This window comes from Mus musculus, chromosome 10 (assembly GCF_000001635.26).
Source record: "Mus musculus strain C57BL/6J chromosome 10, GRCm38.p6 C57BL/6J".
Lineage (NCBI taxonomy): Eukaryota > Metazoa > Chordata > Mammalia > Rodentia > Muridae > Mus > Mus musculus.
The window spans coordinates 112,541,920-112,562,519 of NC_000076.6; positions in this window are offsets into that span (position 1 = coordinate 112,541,920).

Sequence of the window (20,600 nt, forward strand, 5' to 3'; positions counted from 1 at the left end):
GTGCAACATTATGAACTAACCAGTACCCCGGAGCGCTTGTCTCTAGCTGCATATGTATCAAAAGATGGCCTATTAGGCCATCACTGGAAAGAGAGGCCCATTGGACAGGCAAACTTTATATGCCCAGTACAGGGAAATGTCAGGGCCAAAAAATGGGAATGGGTGGGTAGGGTAGTGGGGAGGGGGGAGGGTATGGGGGACTTTTGGGATAGCATTGGAAATGTAATTGAGGAAAATACGTAATAATAAAAAAAATATATAACAAATCTATGCTGCTTATATGAAAGTGAAGAAAAACTTAAACATGTTTAAAACATTAAATAAAATTCATCTGAGGCTTACTTCTCTTCAATTTTTAAAGTCTACACGAATAAATTATGAAGAACATCTAAATATGAATATTTAAGTACAACTGTAGCCAAAAGCAAAGGTTGTGTTTCTTATTGCTCAAAATGACTTCAAAACTTCATTAAAGAGGTTTTTTTCTTAGTTTTAAATTAGCATTCACACTTATTTTACTATCCATGTACTCAAATTTGTGGAGAAATTGTGTTGGGTCTAAACATTTAACAGAGAACAATTATTATGTGTTAGTGAGTTTACAGAAGTGGATTCGACAAATAATGACCTTTTCCCCTGCCCTCTTACAAAATGGAATATAAACAACACAGATATGCATCTACATTGAAAACTCATCAAATTCAGTGATCAATACAAAATAACAAGCAAAATTGTCATGTCTTATTTTTTGTTTGAGATATTGTTAACAACTGAGCTGTGGGCCTTTTAAAAATTAAAGAATAGCTCTGCAGGATGCACAGAGGCTGTCACTGGAAAAGACACTTGCCAAGCCTGAAGTTCTGAAGGACAAGAAGGGAAAATACTGGTGTAGGATGTCCTTTGAACTCTGCATATGCTGATGCACGTGTGAGTGTGTGTGCACACATACGCATGTGCAAACACAAACACTCACAATAGTGTAAAAACAGAAAATGAAAAACATTACATAATGTGTCTTTTTATTTTGTTTTAATAGTGACAGTTTTAGGCTTCTTAGAAAAGAACTATACTATAAAGAATGTAGGAGTTTTATTGAGTGCTTGGCCTACAGTTGTTTGGAAGAATTGGGTTTTGCTTCCTTGTGTTAGGTAACTGCATCATTTTATTTTTGCAGAAGTGTTTGGAAGGTGTGCCCGAGTTGAATGCCATTGCTGACGGCTTCAGTGCAGCTATAATTTATGTGGTACTTGCCAGGCTCTGGGTCTGTGGCCTGGATCTGTCATAAAACTAGCACATGACAAAATCTGATGACTTCTGACATGTCCAGCATACATTTTAAACAAACAGTCTTACTGAGCTTGCTCTAAATAGGAACCAAGTCTTGCTTAAATAATTGAATGGGACATTGGCACTATAAGGGACGGTAATGGGCAGAAAGATGCGGACTTTGATCCAGGTATATTTAAGGTTGGCTTTAGAATTTCAGTTATACAAGGCTTCTTTGCTTTTGACCTTAAATTGCCTTCTGTATGCTACTCGGTCACCTCGAGTTCAGCATAAAGTTCTGCACGATTTAACAAATATTAAACCATGGGCTTCTTGAAACAGTGAAAATGAAAAGTTTTATTTTAGACCAAGCAAGGATGACATAAAGCTCATAGGTTGGGATTAGTAAGTTGTAGTCATCTGAATATGTCCTTTTTATTAACTAATTATTTAATTTATTTACGTCCTAAATGTTGCCCCGCCCATCCTTAAGCATAGGTGCGCTGCCTCTTTGGGAGAGCAAGCCTTATGAGGAAAGGGAATATTTATTTGTTTTAGAATCTTAGTACCCAGCTCTGTTAGGTAGATGATTCGACTGTTTTAATAAATAAGCAAGACGATCTTGATTCTGTCATACCAAGGGTGATGGGTTTGTCACCAGGATGAGAGTCCTTGGATTATTGTGATGTCAATATTGATTAAGACATTACAAATGTAATCATAATCACTTATTATATTAGTTACTCTGTGAATATATTCAAGTATTTTAACATTAATATACAGTATTGTAATGTATTAACTCCCAAGTTCCATCAAAATGAACATTCATATTCAAGTTAAATTTTTGTCTTTTAATTTATGCATTAAGCAATCTATTGCACATAGTCCATTAGGTCAACATAACTATTATCTCTTATACTTGATCCCTTTATCTACCTTATCTCTGTGAAATCATAGTCCCAGGGTTATTATCGTATAGAAAAAGATGAGTGACTTCATCTGAAGGTGACACTGCTCTGTTTGATGATCTGATTAAGATGATTAGACCCCACAATTGTAACTGTACTTATATCTCAAGCTTTCTTTTCCACCTTCATCTATCCCAATATGGATTCATGATCAGTGCCCAGAGAAACATGTTTTCTGCATTCCTATCATGCTGTAGACACACCATGCGTTCTGGTGGGAAATATCTCAATATTCAGCTATAACAGCTTTCTCAATCCGGGGGTCCCCTTTAGGGGTCCAACCACCTTTACACAGGGCTCACCTAAGACCACAGGAAAATGCAGATATTTACATTATGATTCATAACAGTAGCAAAATTAAAGTTATGAAGTAGCAACAAAATAATTTTCTGGTTTTGGATCATCATGACATGAGGAACTGCATTAAAAGGGCACAGCATTAGGGAAGTTGTCTATCCTTCTTCAACATAGACCCAAAGTACTCTGTATCATGTTACAGGGCACTTGCTCAACCATGTCCTTTGGTGCTCTAATCATAATATAAAGTGGGAACCGCCTAGATGCCCATGAAGATGGCACATTTGTACAATGAACTATTACCTGGTAAGGAACTATCAAGTGTTTCCCCTAGCCAGGGGAAATCAACTAGAGAGCCCTCAATGGATGGATAGAGACTAGAATTGGATGAATGAATGAGGAGGGAGAGGTAAGAGGGAGAAGAGGGAGTAATGGAGAGAATACAGGGAGGAATACCTAAAACTAAGGATCATATGAGAGGTTGTATGGACCTCTACTATAGTAGAAGCTTATATATATATATATATATATATATATATATATATATATATATATATGTGTATATATATATATATATATATATATATATAAACTAATTTGTTGTATAGTTATGTATGTTTTAGGAATATCTCTTATCAGTCCTGTATCTGTTGACTGTCAACCAAACACCTGTGTAAACAGCAAGCCATTCTAAGAAATAAACATTTCTAACATCAAGATGTTTTTTTCTTACCCAGAGGGAAAGATTTTTTTCTTTTACCCTTTTAAGGATCTTCAATTCAATGACACATTTTTTTTTTTTTTTAGTTCAAATAAAAATCTTACCTTCTCACAGTAGAAAAGCCTTCTCTATTCTCCCTCTCTCTGTGATGCTGGGGATTCTCAAAAGAAAACAAATCCCAAGAAAAGCAAGTTTAACCTTTCTTGATGTTATAAAGCATTCAAATTGTAACAACCAAATCAACCTCAAAAATGCAGTATAGCAATCCTTGGGGTTTTTTGTCCTTGCAGGTTAAGGATGTATCTTTTGTGAAGACAGAGGAGCAGAAATGAAATAGATCTATTTTCTAGCTCCAGGCAGCTGTGTTTTCTTACCTCCATGGTGTCTACTTTGTGAGACTCCAGTATCTAAACAAGTTTTTACATAGTAGCCAAGCAACCATCACTAGTGAGGAAGGTCGAAGAGAAGGCAACTCAGGAAGCCTTAGTCTATAAACATCTGAAGAGAAAACCACAGTTTCCCAGTGAAACATGAGAGATTCAGAAGACTAGAAACTGAGAATCCATTCCTTCATCAGATGAAATATTTTCAGTTCCCTACCTTCAGCAGCAGTACTGGGTGTTTGTGGGTCAAATCCATCTGTGTACTGTTTGAGTCTGTTGAATTATCCATATGGTTGCTATAGACAGCTATACCTGGGTTTGGTAGCTGCAGCAAAGAACATCTGACTTATAGAGCTAGAAGTAGTAGTTATTAGACTCTGTAAGAAAAAGTAAAAATGGAGAACAAATGCATTTCAATTTATCTAAAAAACCAATAAGGGTCCCCCTCCCAACATAGCATTGTGTTGATTCTCTGGGAATGTCACATCATGCCAAGGTCACAATTACTTCCCAGTCCTTCCAATGTCCACTTTCACCATTGTAACCTTCCCACATAAAAGCTAAAATAAAAAGAATAAATAGAAAATTAAAACTAGAAAAACAAATAAGCCCAATTTATCTTATGTATATATTTATTAGACCACTGAAGCATGATCAAACTCTTAGTGGCCTGCCCCTTAAATAAAACTAAGCCCCTCCCCTTCTGCATCCTAGTGTGGCACATTACACTTCAGCAATCCCATCACAATTTTTTTTTCCCCATCACACTTTTTAAGAGTTCTCTTGGATAACTTCAGGTCTAGGCTCTTACTCCCAGGGTGTGGGATGAGATTGTATTAGAAGCCTTCCATGCCACTCCCTCTCACTATGTGTCCGGAGTCTTTAATATCATAGAAAAAGTAGCTGCGCTGGTCTTCCCAGTCAGTGGAAGCACAGATCATGGGCCTCTGCATTGTCTCTGGCAACAGCACACCCCACAGACACAGTCCCCTTCACCCCCAGCTTCAGTGGGATGACAGACCCAGACATGGCCCTTGCTGGCAGCACAGAGCATGAACATTAGCACGGCTTCAAGTCATAGGACTGACCACTGACATCACATAACTTTGGGTAACACCATGAGTCACGGACATCTACATGACCCAAGGCCATATGAGGACCACATGGTCTCAGGGGAAGCATGTACCTCTCTCAGTGGCTTCACAGGTCATTCATATGAACATGGCCCCTGGAGTGGCAAAGCCTGAGTCCATCACCAAGGCTTCAGCCGGCCACACAGAACGTGTATGTCCTCAGGCATCTGCAGCTTTACCATGGTCTGAGGCAGAAGAAGATCACATATACCAGCATGGCCTCTCCTGAGATTATGGACCGTGGTGGGGCTGATCCTGCTGCCCCGACAGACCTAGAGGGCAACAACATGTTCTATTACACTGTCAAAGTCATAGCTCTCTCTCATCTGAAGTAGAAGTTTCTGGTTGGATCACGTGATGCAGACTCACATGGAGTTTTGCTGAGGCAAGACCCATGGGAAGTCACATGACATTTGGAGAGAGTATAAACAGGACTCAACAGGACCATGACTAGGCGCCTACATAGCTAACCTTGCCAGGGTTCCTTGGTCTTACTGATCTCTACTTCACTGAGAGAGGCACAGCAGAGAACCCCTTCTGTTGTTGGGCTTGTTCTGACTGTAAGGCATTTTCTCGATTGTTGACTGACTCTTGCTGACTTTAGCTGATTTAGCACAGACCTGGCAGTTTCTACTGGATCATGCAACCACTGCTGATTCATGTTTGGTATCCTGACCCTACTGAACTGGACTGCTGGTATCCTGACAAATGGAGATTGGGATTGCCCCAAGGAACTACTTCTAAACAGGTCCACATCCTTGTCCTACTTACCGTCTGTCTTTTCTCTCCTACCTTTGGACTGTGGGCTAGGAGAGGGATCAAAACTTTTGAGGACCCTTATTAAAAGTAGGTTTTAAAAAAAATCTAGGCCCACACCCATCTGTCACCACCATTGTGTCTCCAGTTCTGCCGTCCTCAATAGCGCAAATGCCACTCCATTTTTGATCCCTCTTCTCTGTGCTATATTTGTTCATCATACTTGTAGTGAGCCTGACTGGGTTCTAGTGTGCCAGCTTGGTGAGGCAGGTGTGGCCTGGCTCCTAAGATCTTTCTCATAGTGGGTGATTACTATAAACAATTTTATTTTATAATAGAATCCTATTTTTTTATAATAAATATTCTTTTGTAAGTAGAAAAATAAGTTATCTCATTTCTGTTTTGTTTTTATTTTTGATGAAATATGATCATGATCGGCCCCCATGTCACTTTTTTACTCTTCCTGGCTCTCTTCTCCATGTGTGGTGTCTCGGAAAATCATGTCCTTTTAAAAATAACCCACTAGCTCCTATTTAGTGCTTCTCTTATGTGCATAGGTGTGGGGTCATGCACTGGAGCATAGGAGACATATCAGTGATGATACCTTCAGAGAGGAATGATTCTTCCTCCCCCAGAAATTATTGACTGTCAGTAGTGTTTCAGTAAAGAGTAAGTGGGTGTACTGGCTTGTGTCAACTTGGCACAAGCTGGAGTTATCACAGAGAAAGGAGCCTTCCTTGAGGAAATGCCTCCATGAGATCCAGCTGTAAGGCATTTTCTCAATTAGTGATCTAGCTGGGAGAGCCCAGTCCATTGTGGGTGGGACCATCTCTGGGCTGGTAGTCTTGGGTTCTATAAGAGAGCAGGCTGAGCAAGCCAGGGGAAGCGAGTCAGTAAAGAACATTCCTCCATGGCCTCTGCATCAGCTCCTGCTTCCTGACCTGCTTAAGTTCTCGTCCTGTCTTCCTTTGCTGATGAACAGCAATGTGGAAATGTAAGCTGAATAAATCATTTCCTCCCCAACTTGCTTCTTTGTCATAATGTTTTTTGCAGGAATAGAAACACTGACTAAGACAGTGGGGTCCATTAACTGCTTACCATCTATGTCAGCATGTCCATTGGCTTGATCTTGGCAGGTTGTATTCGGTTATCAGAGCTTCTGTGTGTTCACCATTAATTATATTACCGTAAAGGTACAGAATAATTTTATAAAAATATTCTTTCTGTATTATTGATAAGAAAATCAAGTCATTAATAATGAGATTGTTTACCTTTGTGATTTACCATAGAGAACTTCAGTATAAACAGTATAACATCTCCTTAACCTCATTTCCTTTGCAAATTGATATCATTCTTTAAGCCACAAAGTTCTTGCCTATGCAATTTTGCAGACTCATGTCAGGCTACATTAATCTTTTCTTTTCTTTTTTTTTTTTTTTTTTGAACTCCATGAGACTTGTGATTTACCAAGAAATTCAGAACTCATGAGAAATATTCTGCATTTGCATTTTCTTATTGCTTTACATATATTGGTCTAGTTTCTGTGGCCAACGAATGGGCATTTACTTAGACTTTATATCATTCTGTCATTGTCCCCCAATCATCAAGTGCAATGATGAAGTTTAAGAAGAAATAATTTGAAGGATTTCAACAACCAAATAGGCAGTGGCCTATACTTCAATGGTTCTGTTACAGAACTAATCTTAATACTTTTCTTTTTCTAGATCCTTGACCTCCCTCATGCCTACCAGGAATCATTTCCAGACTCACATCATTTTCCTCTTTGTTATCTGAAAAGCAGAACAATGAATAGAACCCAGCTGATGTGAATGGGGGGAGCTTTGTTCAATATAATAATCTCAGTGTTCCATGTGCAACTTCTCCTAGTACAGAAAATACCTTAGAGGCCTTTCTTTTGCTTACGAATTGTTGTATTACACAGGGGTAGATCAAGCCCTTCTCTAGGGCTATGACTATTCTTCTGTTTGGCAGCATTTAAGTCATTTACAGAAAGGCGAGTGAGCAATGGAATGGGAGGGCAGTTAAAGGCATACTTTTCAGGTACAGAAACTAATGGTGACAGATTCAGATAAACTGGGTCACTTCGGACTCTGGTGGATACTGATGGCCTTATTTCTGAACATTTGGAGTCGAACAGAAAACATTACCATAGCACCCTTTGGTTCTGAGGCATTCTAACTGTATTTTATTTTAGATCGATAATCTCATTTCTGTCATTGGGACATATTTCCAGCCTCTTAGCAACTTTTTCTGCATTGCCAACTTGTTCTTGGTTAAGCCAGCCATGTTTTAGTTAAATAGAAGCCACCATAACTCATTTCAGATATTTGTGGGGCCGTGATCCTGTGTAAGTTCCACATGGACCCAGGCACTAGTGTATTGTGCTATTCCTCCTGGAATCACAGGTCCAATAGTGAAAGAAATTCCTATAATATTCCCAATATGTTGTCAAATGACATCATATAAATATACATATGTATACACACACACACACAACACACACACACACATATATATATATATATATATATATATATGTATGTATATGAATGATATGTTAAAGTGATTGATTGCACTGCTATGTCAATTCACAAGAAGAGAAGACACTAAAAATACTAGGTACATAAATTAGTATGTCATTGTCATTACTTGTTTTATTGTTATGCTATTATTTATAAAGCATTCACTATGAACACAGAGCTAAGCATTGCTATATAACAAAATTGTAAGTTTAAAATAATTCCCATCCTTCATTTGGTTATAATATAGGATAAAATTGTTCCTATAGTACACATACACACATACTGAGTGCTATGATATGAGGGAGAATGCTGTTGGAGGGAAGAGAGATAGGTATAAGAAAGCAGAGTATCAGAACCCATTGTTGGTGTTTGGGAGTTGTAGTGATTTAACTAAAATTGGCCCTTATAGGCAGATAGGTAGTGGCAGTATTTGAAATGATGAAGATGCACACCAATCAGAATGGCTAAGATCAAAAATTCAGGTGACAGAAGATGCTGGCGAGGATGTGGAGAAAGAGGAACACTCCTCCACTGTTGGTGGGATTGCAAGCTTGTACAACCACTCTGGAAATCAGTCTGGTGGTTCCTCAGAAAATTGGACATAGTACTACCTGAGGATCCCGCAATACCTCTCCTGGGCATATTTCCAGAAGATGTTCCAACTGGTAAGAAGGACACATGCTCCACTATGTTAATAGCAGCCTTATTTATAATAGCCAGAAGCTGGAAAGAACCCAGATGCCCCTCAACAGAGGAATGGATACAGAAAATGTGGTACATCTACACAATGGAGTACTACTCAGCTATTAAAAAGAATTAATTTATGAAATTCCTAGGCAAATGGATGGACCTGAAGGGCATCATCCTGAGTGAGGTAGCCCAATCACAAAAGAACTCACACAGTATATACTCACTGATAAGTGGATATTAGCCCAGAAACTTAGAATACCCAAGATATAAGATACAATTTGCTAAACACATGAAACTCAAGATGACCGAAGAACAAAGTGTGGACACTTTGCCCCTTCTTAGAATTGGGAACAAAACACCCATGGAAGGAGTAACAGAGACAAAGTTTGGAGCTGAGACAAAAGGATGGACCATCTAGAAACTGCCATATCCGGGGATCCATCCCATAATCAGCTTCCAAACACTGACACCATTGCATACATTAGCAAGATTTTGCTGAAAGGACCCTGATATAGCTGTCTCTTGTGAGACTATGCCAGCGCCTAGCAAACACAGAAGTGGATGCTCACAGTTAGCTATTGGATGCATCACAGGGCCCCCAATGGAGGAGCTAGAGAAAGTAACCAAGGAGCTAAAGGGATCCACAACCGTATAGGTAGAACAACAATATGAACTAACCAGTACCCCCTGGAGCTCGTGTCTCTAGCTGCATATATATCAGAAGATGGCCTAGTTGGCCATCAATGGAAAGAGAGGCCCATTGGTCGTGCAAACTTTATATGCCTCAGTACAGGGGAACGCCAGGGCCAAGAAGTGGGAGTGGGAGGGTGGGGGAGTGAGTGGGTGGCGGAGCATGTGGGGGACTTTTTGGATAGCATTGGAAATGTAAATGAAATAAATGGCTAATTAAAAAAAAAAAAGACCTAAAAAGCCAGCAAAAGAGGGCTGTTGACATCTGCAGAGAAAGACCTAAGATGCTGTGGCTAAAAGAAATCAGATGGCAGATCTAACCGCCAAACAGGCATCCCAAAGAACAATGATCCTGACAGTCTGAAGACTATCAAGTTATAGAGAAATTAAGACTGGTAAAAGAAACCCTGTATAGAATAGTAGAAACTGAAGGAAAAAAAAAACTAGTCCTCCCATGCGAAGACAGACCTGGTGTCTACTGTGAAGTAGACTTTACTGAGAAAAATATGTGTATGAATACCTTCTGGTTTTTGTGAACATTCTCAAGATAAATAGAAGCTTTTCCTGTAAAAATGAGACTGTTCAGATAGTCATCAAGAAGATTATTAAAGAAAATTTTTCCAAGGTTCAGAGTGCCAAAAACAATAGTGTCAGTTAATGGCCCTGCTCTTGTTGCCCAGGTAAGTCAGGGTGTGGCCAAGTATTTAGAGGTCAAATGAAAATTATATTGTGTGTACAGACCTCAGAGCTCAGGACAGATAGAAAGAATAAATAGAACTCTAAAACAGACCTTGACAAAATTAACTATGGAGACTGGTACAGACTTGGTGCTCCTTCCCTTTACCCTATTTGGAACTAGAAATACTCCCTTTTGATTCAGTCTTACTCTTTTTGAGATCCTTTATGGGGCTCCCATGCCCATCACTGTCTTAAATGATGTGTTTAAACCTATGTTGTTGTAATAATGATCTGTATGCTAAATTAAAAGGTTTGCAGGTGGTGCAGAAAGAAGTCTGGTCACAACTGGCTACAGCGAAAGAGCCGGGTACCCCAAAGACATCTCACCAGTTTCAGCCAGAGATCTGATCTACGTACACCTGCGTCATGCCCAGACCCTCAAGCCTGGCTAGAAGGGTCCCTGCCTAGTTCTGTTTACTATTCTTATTCTGTTTTTGTTATAGCCTATGGTCCTCCAGCGTCAACACCAACTTATAGTTAAGATAGAAAAAGTATGATTTCTATTCTCCACATAGAGGTATAGACTTCTGAAATTCTAAGATTAGAATTACTTAGTAGAAGAAGAGGGGAATGAAAGAAAGATGAAATTTCAAGACCTGTAAGTCATATAAAGTACTCAGAAATTGCTGGTTGTTTGTGAGTCTAGAGGCTACCTGGGGCTGAGAAAAGAGAAAAACAAACCTGGGTATGCCCTGTAGTTAAAACATTCCTGGGAACATCTTGACCATAAGATAAAGGGGAATGTGAAGACATAACAGGGCTATCTAAACTGAGTCAACAACTCACAGAACTCTGACACCCTGCATGTACATGTAATTTTTCTGCTGATGTTTGAATAAGCCAATAGTGTGTCGCTATGCTGAATTCCACACCCCTAACCCCATAAAAACCCCTAGCTTTCGAGCCTCGTGGCTGACATCCGTTATCTCCTGTGTGGGATGCATGTCGGTCCGGAGCTCCGTAATTAAATGACCTCATGTAATTACATCAGGGCAATCTATTCCTGATTCTTGGGTGCACGCCGAATCGGGAATGGAGTAGGCGTTTCCCCACTAGGTCTAACAATACCTAATAAAAAATAGTATAATCCTAAAAAAAAAAAAAAAAGGTGTATGTGTGGCCTTGTGGCTTTCTTGGAGGAAGTGTGGTAGGAGGTATGGGCTTTGAAGTTTCAGAAGCTCAGGTCAGGCTCATTGGCTGACTCTTTCTTTCTTCTGCCTGAAGATCCAGGTGTACACATCTCAGTTCTAGCTCCAGCACCACATCTGCCTGTGCACTACCATGCTTCCCACCGTGACAATGATGGCCTTAACATCTGAACCTTTAAGGCAGCCCCAATGAAATGTTTTCCTTTAGAAGAGTTGCTGAGGTCATGGTGTCTCTTCAAAGCAGTAGAAAACTAAGGTGAGAGTTTTCCCAAGTAGCCTCTCACATGCCCCTATGAAATGAGAGTAGACTTTCTCGTTCACAATATCCTGGAATAAACCTATCCATCATTACTGGGTGCTTCTGAGAAATGGAGCATGAAAGATTCTATTTCTGTTATGCTACTGGCATTGACAGAAAGCAATTTTAACTTTTCTTTGTCTCTTCCCATCACACACGCACACTGCACACACACACACACACACACACACACACACACACACACACACACACTCACACACACACACACAAAGCACACATGCAAAGTGCACACAATAATTAGCTGCAATTATATTTAACTTAGAGAAGAGAAAGCTACTATTTACTATTCACTGTGTTCTAGGTGCCGTGTCAGGCAATTTTCTTCTCTTATTTCATTCAACTGTCAAAATACACCCATGAGATATATTTAGTATAGAAAATAAAAATGAGCCAGAGCCGAGATGAATTGCTAGATTAGGTAAGTGAGGTCAGGAACTTAAAATGACTGTGAAGCAGGTAGAAGGGAGTAAGAAGCTACAGGAGAGAAGGACTGTTGGGGGCTGGGAGATGCTCTAATTTAAACCCACCTCACCGAGCAGCACAGTCTATTACCCCGCTGATGCTCAGTAGATTCTCTGCCTGCCTTTGCTATCTCATTAGGGCTGAAGGTCCACCATGCTATATTCTAATATTAACCCTTAAAGATCTGCTAAACTTTACCTTTTTGTCATTTGAAATGTTCTCTTTAGGAGATGGTAGGTATTACATTGAGTCCGATTACCCTGATATCTTTTTTTGCAAGGGTTTCTTTGTGTATTCCTGGATATTCTGGAACTCACTCTGTAGGCGACACTGGACTCTAACTCTCAGAGATCTTCCTGCCCCTGCCTTCTGAGTGCTGGGATTAAAAGCATGCACCACTATGACCAGCTGACGCTGAATTTTTGATCTTAGCCATTCTGACTGGTGTGAGGTGAAATCTCAGGGTTGTTTTGATTTGTATTTCCCTGATGAGTAAGGATGTTGATCACTTTTTAGGTGCTTCTCAGCCATTCAGTGTTCCTCAGTTGAGAATTCTTTGTTTAGCTCTGTACCCCATTTTTTAAATAGGGTTATTTGGTTTTCTGGAGTCCAACTTCTTGAGTTCTTTATATATTTTGGATATTAGCCCCCCTATCGGATTTAGTATTGGTCAAGATCTTTCCCCAATCTCTTGGTTGCCTTTTTGTTTTATTGACAGTGTCCTTTGTCTCACAGAAGCTTGGCAATTTTTTGAGGTCCCATTTGTCAATTCTTGTTCTTATAGCACAAGCCATTGGCTCAGGAATTTTCTTCTGTGTCCATATCTTTGAGGCTCTTCCTCACTTTCTCCTCTATAAGTTTCAGTGTCCTGGTTTTATGTGGAGTTCCTTGATCCACTTAGACTTGAGTAATTGTTGTTTTCAATGATAGGGCATTATTTTCAAATTCTGGGAGGCAACCAAGGGCAATATTCAAACTCTGTATTGTCTTAAAACTTTGGGACTCCTTTGACCAACAACTTGAAAAGATGATATAGCTGTCTTGTGTGAGGCTAGGCCAGTGCCTGGCAAATACAGAAGTGGATGCTCACAGTCATCTATTGGGTGGAATATAGGGCCCCAATGGAGGAACTTAAGAAAGTACCCAAGGCGCTGAAGGTGTCTGCAACCCTATAGGTGGAACAACAATATGAATTAACCAGTACCCCCAGAGCTCATGTCTCTAGCTGCTTATGTAGCAGAAGATGGCCTAGGTGGCCATCATTGGGAAGAGAGGCCCCTTGGTCTTGCAAACTTTATATGCCCCAGCACAGGGGAACGCCAGGGCCAAGAAGTGGGAGTGGGTGGTTAGGGGAGCAGGGTGGGGGGAGGGTATAGGGGACTTTTGGGATAGCATTTGAGATGTAAAGGAAGAAAATATCTAATAAAAAATTGAAAAAGAAAGAAAAAAAAAAGAAAAGAGATTTCTCAAAACTTGTACTGGAATTTTTGTTAGACAGTCTGTGGCTCTTGATGGAGATATTATCATCTCAACTGGTGTAACTTTATTTTAAAACTATAATGTGCTCTTCTGTGAGAACTATTTCTTCTGTTTCCACATTCTGCAGTTGCCTGTAGTGTTTTGCACAGGGCTGAGGCTTCTTGGGCTTCAACACATTGGCATGTCTCTTGCGATTGTCTTGTTTGTCTCATGATGTTTAGACAGTCGTGTTTGTTATCCAATACCAAATGATGAGTCCTGAAAATACTCATAAAAACAACATTATACAGGTTGACCAGTTTGTATTTTGTATTTAAGAATATGTACATTGATGTGCCAGGCTGGATCGGAGACCATCTAGACCTGGTGAAGTGAATTTCCTTCCCCCATAAGTCACAGCTTGGAGATGTGCTTTGAGACAGCTTTTCTTCAATGGACCTGCAGTTAGAGCATACACAGTAATTACCATAATTAACACCCTATGAAATGAAAGGTTATTTGTATATATTTGTTAATCAAGGTTATAAATAATTTCTTGTTTTCAATGGTTATAATAAATCAGAAAGTTGTTCTTACTCTTTTATGGCTAAGCTAGGATCACAGCGCTGGTCTGGAGTTCTTGTGATTTCCTGGCTGTCTCCGTGGTTGCAATATAGATTGTACAATGATGGAGATCATGTTAAAGTTAATGTTTAATTTTTCTATGTATGCTTGCCATGTAAAAAACACCAAATTTTAAACTATCAATATGAGAATATTATTTTAGTCCCTATGCTCATAAAGTGACCCTTTAGGAGATAAAGCTGTTCTGCTCTGTACATGTATCATGTTTTCAAACCTCAGCTCAATACCAGCTACAAAGTATAAGAAACACTAAACCTTATCAACAGGAAACACCTCCTTTATTAACTTGACTGCTTGGCTCTAATAGAAATGGGTAATTTTGTAATGACTAAAAGTAACTAATATTCTTTAAGTCTCTCCTGTATACTTTTATAAGTTCAAAATATATGTTTTATTTTTCCTTAAATGTGAATATTTTATTATCAACTACTTCTGTCATTTCTCCTGACCAAATATTTGAGTGAATAAGTTCCTTCAACTTGGCATGTCTTTCCCCAGTTCAAAAATGTTCCAGTGATATTTTAGGCCAATGTTATTTTTGCCGGGTGAAAAATTGTCTTTCTCACTGAGCAGGCCTTATTGCCATGGAAGATTAACTAGAGTTGTCAGGAAAAAGAAAACATGTCAGATATTTTGTACTCTTTCTGTCAATGGGCCATTCATTTACTCAGTCATTCACAAGGTTGCTTCATCTTATAGGAATACCACAGTCCTCATTTACATTTTATATATTTAAATGAACTAATTACTGAGAGAATATGAAATTCAGCACTGTGCGATAGCAAACGTGGGGGCAGAACATGACAGCTCTTCTCTTTTTGAAACTGCTGAGGGTTCTTGATACAAATACCCAAGATTCCCTGGAACCTTCAGTAACAGACAGTTGCAGGTGTCTCCTGTTATCAAAGCCAGGTACTTTTGCTTTGTTCTGTTCAGGTGTTATCAATGAAGGGGCTTCTCTGCTAAGGTTAAAGTTTTCAATATAATTAGAATATTTATGAAAAGGTAAGCTTGCTGCCATACTCCCAGTTTTCAAAGCCTAGGAAATATATAGGACTTACAAGAATACATTAATAACATTTTTATTTGTGTATAAGTTCCTAAGAACATATACTTCCCTATTGGAGTTGTTGAAGAGTAATCTTACTGAAACCATGATTAAGTGTTCTTGTCGTGCTTATAATGGATGTAAAGATGGAGAGAGCCTGTGTTCCTCAAAGCTTGGGCCTGCATTCTAAGTCCTCCACTGAGTCAAAATCCAGCTCTGACTTCCATGAGCTGACTTGAGCACTCAAGAAGAAATAACCAAAACATAAGGCTCCAGAATTTAGAGACTTTCTTTCAGTTTGCCAATAATTTGTTTGCACAGGCCTCCTTCGTCTTTACATCATTATGACCCAAGTGATTGAGTCAATGTGTCCTTTAAGAACACTGAGTGACAGAAAGACAAATAGACACACCCACACCCTTACTCAAGAGAGCTTTTCCGAAGGGACATCCATCCATCTGTGCTTTCTTATCTCTCTCTCAGGCTTCCCCCACTAAATACCTACATTATAGTATTAGGAAATTTTTGGAAGAAGATCCAGTGTTTCTTAGGCATGATTAGGATAGTTAAGAAGGAATATAGCTGTCTCCTGAGAGGCTCTGCCAGAACCTGACAAATACAGAGGCAGATGCTCACCCCCAACCACTGAACTGAACACAGGTCCCCAAAGGAGGAGCTAGAGAAAGGACTGAAGGAGCTGAAGGGGTTTGTAGCCCCATAGGAAGAATAACAGTATCAACCAACCAGTACTCCCAGAGCTCCCAGGAACTAAACCACCAACCAAGGAGTACACACGGCTCCAGCTGCATATGTAGCAGAGGATGGCCTTGTCAGGAGTCAATGGGAAGAGAGGCTCTTGGTCCTGTGGAGGTGCGATGCCCCTTTGTAGGGGAATGCCAGGGTGGGGAGACAGGAGTGTGTGGGTGGGTGGGGAGCACTCTCATAGAAGCAGGGGAAAGGGGACAGGATAGGAAGATTCATTGGGGGGGGGGGAACCAGGAAAGGGGATAAGATTTGAAATGTAAATAAAGAAAATACCCAATTATTTTTTTAAAGACATGTGATTGTCTTAAACTATATTTTGGGGGCATTCAGAGCTCTAAGAAGATGTTCCTGGAAAAAATCAAATTTTCAAAAAATGACCATTGGGGCTCAATAAAAAAATTCATGACAATGTACTGCAAGAATAACTTGCTTTATATGCCAGTAAATGGTATTTTAACTACTTAAAAGGGAAAAAAAAAAGCCCTGATATTTATAAAGAGAATGGGATTGCCTCTTCTTTTTTTTTTTTAATTGGATATTTTATTTATTTACACTGGGGCATCGAGCCTTCACAGGACCAAGGGCCTTTCCTCCCACTGAGGCCCAACAAGGCCATCCTCTGCTATATATGAAGCTGGAGCCATGGGTCCCTCCCATGTGTACTCTTTGGTTGGTAGTTTAGTCCCTGAGAACTCTGGAGGGATATGGTTGGTTGATACTGTTGTTCTTTCTATGGGGTTGTAGATCCCTTCATCTCCGTCAGTCGTTTCTCTATCTCCTCCATTGGGAACACTGTGCTCAGTCCAATGGTTGGCTGTGAGCATTCATATCTGGGAGACTCTTTCTGGGGAAGACTATTTCTCTTCCTCCCAGCATTCTTTGTTTGGCCATATTTTCTTTGTGTAGGGTTGATGTTCCATGAGACACTCTCCTTCCATATTCATATGTCCATTGCTGTCATCCTTGTATAGTTATATTTAGGCAGCCATTTTGATAAGAATTCATGGGTATACTTTCCCTGACATTTCTAGAATATATGATCTGACAGCACACTGTTCCTCCAGCTTCTATCTTCCTTCTGCCCTTCCACCACTATGATCTCTAAACATTAGGTGGAAGAGTTGTGTTGTAATTGTACATACAGCTGAGCTTGACTACCACACAGTCAGTTCTCTGCATTTCAATCAATTCTATGAGTGGTCTTGTTGCAAAGAGACTTTTCTTTGGCAAAGGCCAGACACTTATACTTACATACAAGTTAAAGGACACATATTTAGAATGTAGACAGGAATTATTCTGGTTTAGGAAAGTTAAAGTTCTCCTTCAGAATCAATGGCTTTCCGTGCCAATGTAATCAGCTGGGTTTCCAGTAACAGACATGATTTTACTCTTGCTTATCAGGGTTTAAGCCCAATTAAAGAATTGTTGGTTACTGCCGAGATACAAGTGGCATTATTGTACCCTTCCATGGAGGTATCATGCCACACTGCTTGCTGTAGTTCATAGATGTCGCAGTTGCTATGACTCTTCTTCATTTCCCTCCCTGCAAGCTTGCATGGTACATGTTAGTAAAAGGAAAGTCCTCAGGGTAGAGTCTTTCAGGTCCAACCCAACTTTGATCATGTGCGTCTTCTTTCTGAAGACCATGATGCCTTTAACAATAGGGACTTACCTTTGGGGAAATACCAATGGCAAATAGCAACTGCTGATAGTATTTTGGGAGTCTTTTGGAAAATGTAAAGCTGGACCACCAACTCCAAATGGGAGTGGGTATTGGTGTTTTTCTTAGATAGTCTATGCCTCTCAGGAAGAGCCATAGTGGGAAAAGATTTTTTTGTTGTTGTTGTTTAAACAGAATATGTATGTGTATACATGAACTTATCTATATTATATATAATTTTGGACAAATATCGTGATTATCAAATTTTTAGACACCTTTGTGTCTATTTTCTTTCCTCCCTCCATCTTCTGTATTTATTTCCCTCCATATCCCTAATTAAAACATTTTCTATTTTCTATTTGCCCCTTCATATAGTTTGTACATGGCTATTCACCTCTCTATAATTCCTTCATGCTTCCCCTATGGTACCATTTATTTTCCTTGTTTCTGCAGTTACTCCAGAGAAACCACCCTTCTCTTAGCTTTGGGTTTATATAATCTATTCTGCTCTGCTTTATTTTTTTTTAAATCTACCTCTTTCTGTAATCTGGGATGTCAACAGTGAGCAAAACTCATGTCCTTTCTGGAAAACTGAACTCCCTAGAAATTTCATCTACAATATTAGTTTCTCTTTCATCCTTAAACTAAGCTTCCAACTAAGTTTCAGGGCACAGATAAAACACAGAGGATTTCTTTTCAGAATATAACATGCACAGCTTCTATTACTCTCCAACAGAGTCTTTTTTTTTTTTTTTTCAATCTGGAACCCCATGAGTAGAGCTTTATTGTAAGCATCTTTGCAGCATGCTAGCCTTCTGGGCTCCCTAGACATAAGCCTACTAAGTTCTGCCTACAGCATTTTCTAGGGCTTCTGTGGCTCAGATACTGAAACATTTACACATTTCTTCCACAAACCAAATCCAATTGCATCCTGCTGTGGTGGTTTGGTTAGAAAAGGTCCTCATCGACACATGTATTTAAATGCATGGCCCATACAAAGTGGCACTATTAGGAAGTGAGACCTTGTTGAAGTAAGTGTGTCACTATGGGAGCAAGCTTTGAGGTCTCCTATGCTCAAGCTAAGCCCAGTGTGGCACACAGTCTCTCTCCTTCTGCTGCCTGCAGATCAAGACTTAGAACTTGGCTCCTCCAGCACCATCCATGACTGCCTGCACACCACCATGCTTGATGATAATGGACTAAAACCTCTGAAACTGTAAGCCAGCCCCTAATTAAATGTTCACCTTTATAAGATGGGATGGGGGTGGGGGGACCGAGAAAGGAGATAACATTTGAAATGTAAATAAATAAAATGTCCAGTTTAAAAAAAAATAAAAGATTTTTAGTGGTCAACGTGACTCTTCATAGCAGTGAAACTATAACTAAAACACATACTGCCATGTAAAGTCACTGCAAAGACCCTGTTTGTTTGATAGCACATTTTTTCTTACTAGTTATACTTTCCATCATTGTGACAAAGTGCCAGACAGAAACAAGGGAAGAGGGATTTGTTTTCAGAAATTTCAGTCCACCATATGGCAGAAGGACAGGGCAATGTAGCAGTTTCCCTCTGGGTTGTTAGAAAGCAATGTGGGGAAAAAAAAGTCAGTGGGCTTTCTTCTCTTTTCATCTTTTATTGCAGCAACTATCAGACCATAGGATGGTGCTACCCATATTCAGGTCAAGCTTCACTTCATCAGTTAACCCTCTCTAGAGACGTAATCATTGACACAGTCCTGACATGGCTTTCCTAACATTCTAGGGATGTCTTAATCCTACCAAGATTAACTATTACACATATGCACAAATATGACACATATTACATAACTATATACATTCTTAAAATATTTATTTATTATATGTGTATAAGCCTACATGGGTAGAGGAACCTGCAGAGGACAGAAAAGAGAGTCAGGTCCCCTGAAACTAGAGTTACAGGTCTGTTAGCTGGAAGCAAAAGAGTGGAATCTTGATCTAAAAAGAAAAGTAATCATTTTTAACCACTGAGTCATATCTCCAGTACCTAACCCTATCTTATAAACATATCATCATAGGTACATATGTATATACATACTCATGCATATCTATATATTAGAACTATGTATACAAAACATGTGTGTGTATGTGTAATGAGCTAATATTAATTTCTTTACTTTGTTTCAAAAAGGGGAAGGATAATTAATAAATGTGTTTATCTTTTTTTTCTCACAAATTCCAACATGGATTAGCAAACTACTATGCCTAAGGGTATATAGCTGGAATCATGCTAGCCAGGATTTAAAATAAAGGATATAGTAGACATGTTAATCCCTAACTGTCTGATGGTAAATTTGTATTATTGACACAGGAGTAGAATTTATTCCCATATTTTAAAATGTCTTTTAATATTCAGGATATATATATATATATATATATATATGTATATATATACATATATACATATATATATGTGTGTGTGTGTGTGTATACATACACAAATATATATACACACACATATATACATACACACATATATACACATACATATATACATATATATGCACACACACACACACACACATATATATATATATATATATATATATATATATATATCACACATACACACATATATGTGTGTGTGTTCTTTGTGAAGGACTTCATCATGTTCATTTACTACTAAGAAAATATACAGAATAGTTTTTCAGTTGTGAATGGAAAGGCCCTTGATTGACATGTAGCATATTATAAGTTCTTCCTTCCCTCCTTCCCCAATTTTGCTCATTAAAGACTTAATTTAGGAATGGAATACACATAATTAAAATTCAATTATTGTCTGGATACTTTCATTGTTTAATCATGCAATTAGTTTTATTCAACTGCAAGTATCAATTTTCAGAAAATGTGCTTTATGTAATATCTGAAAAGCAC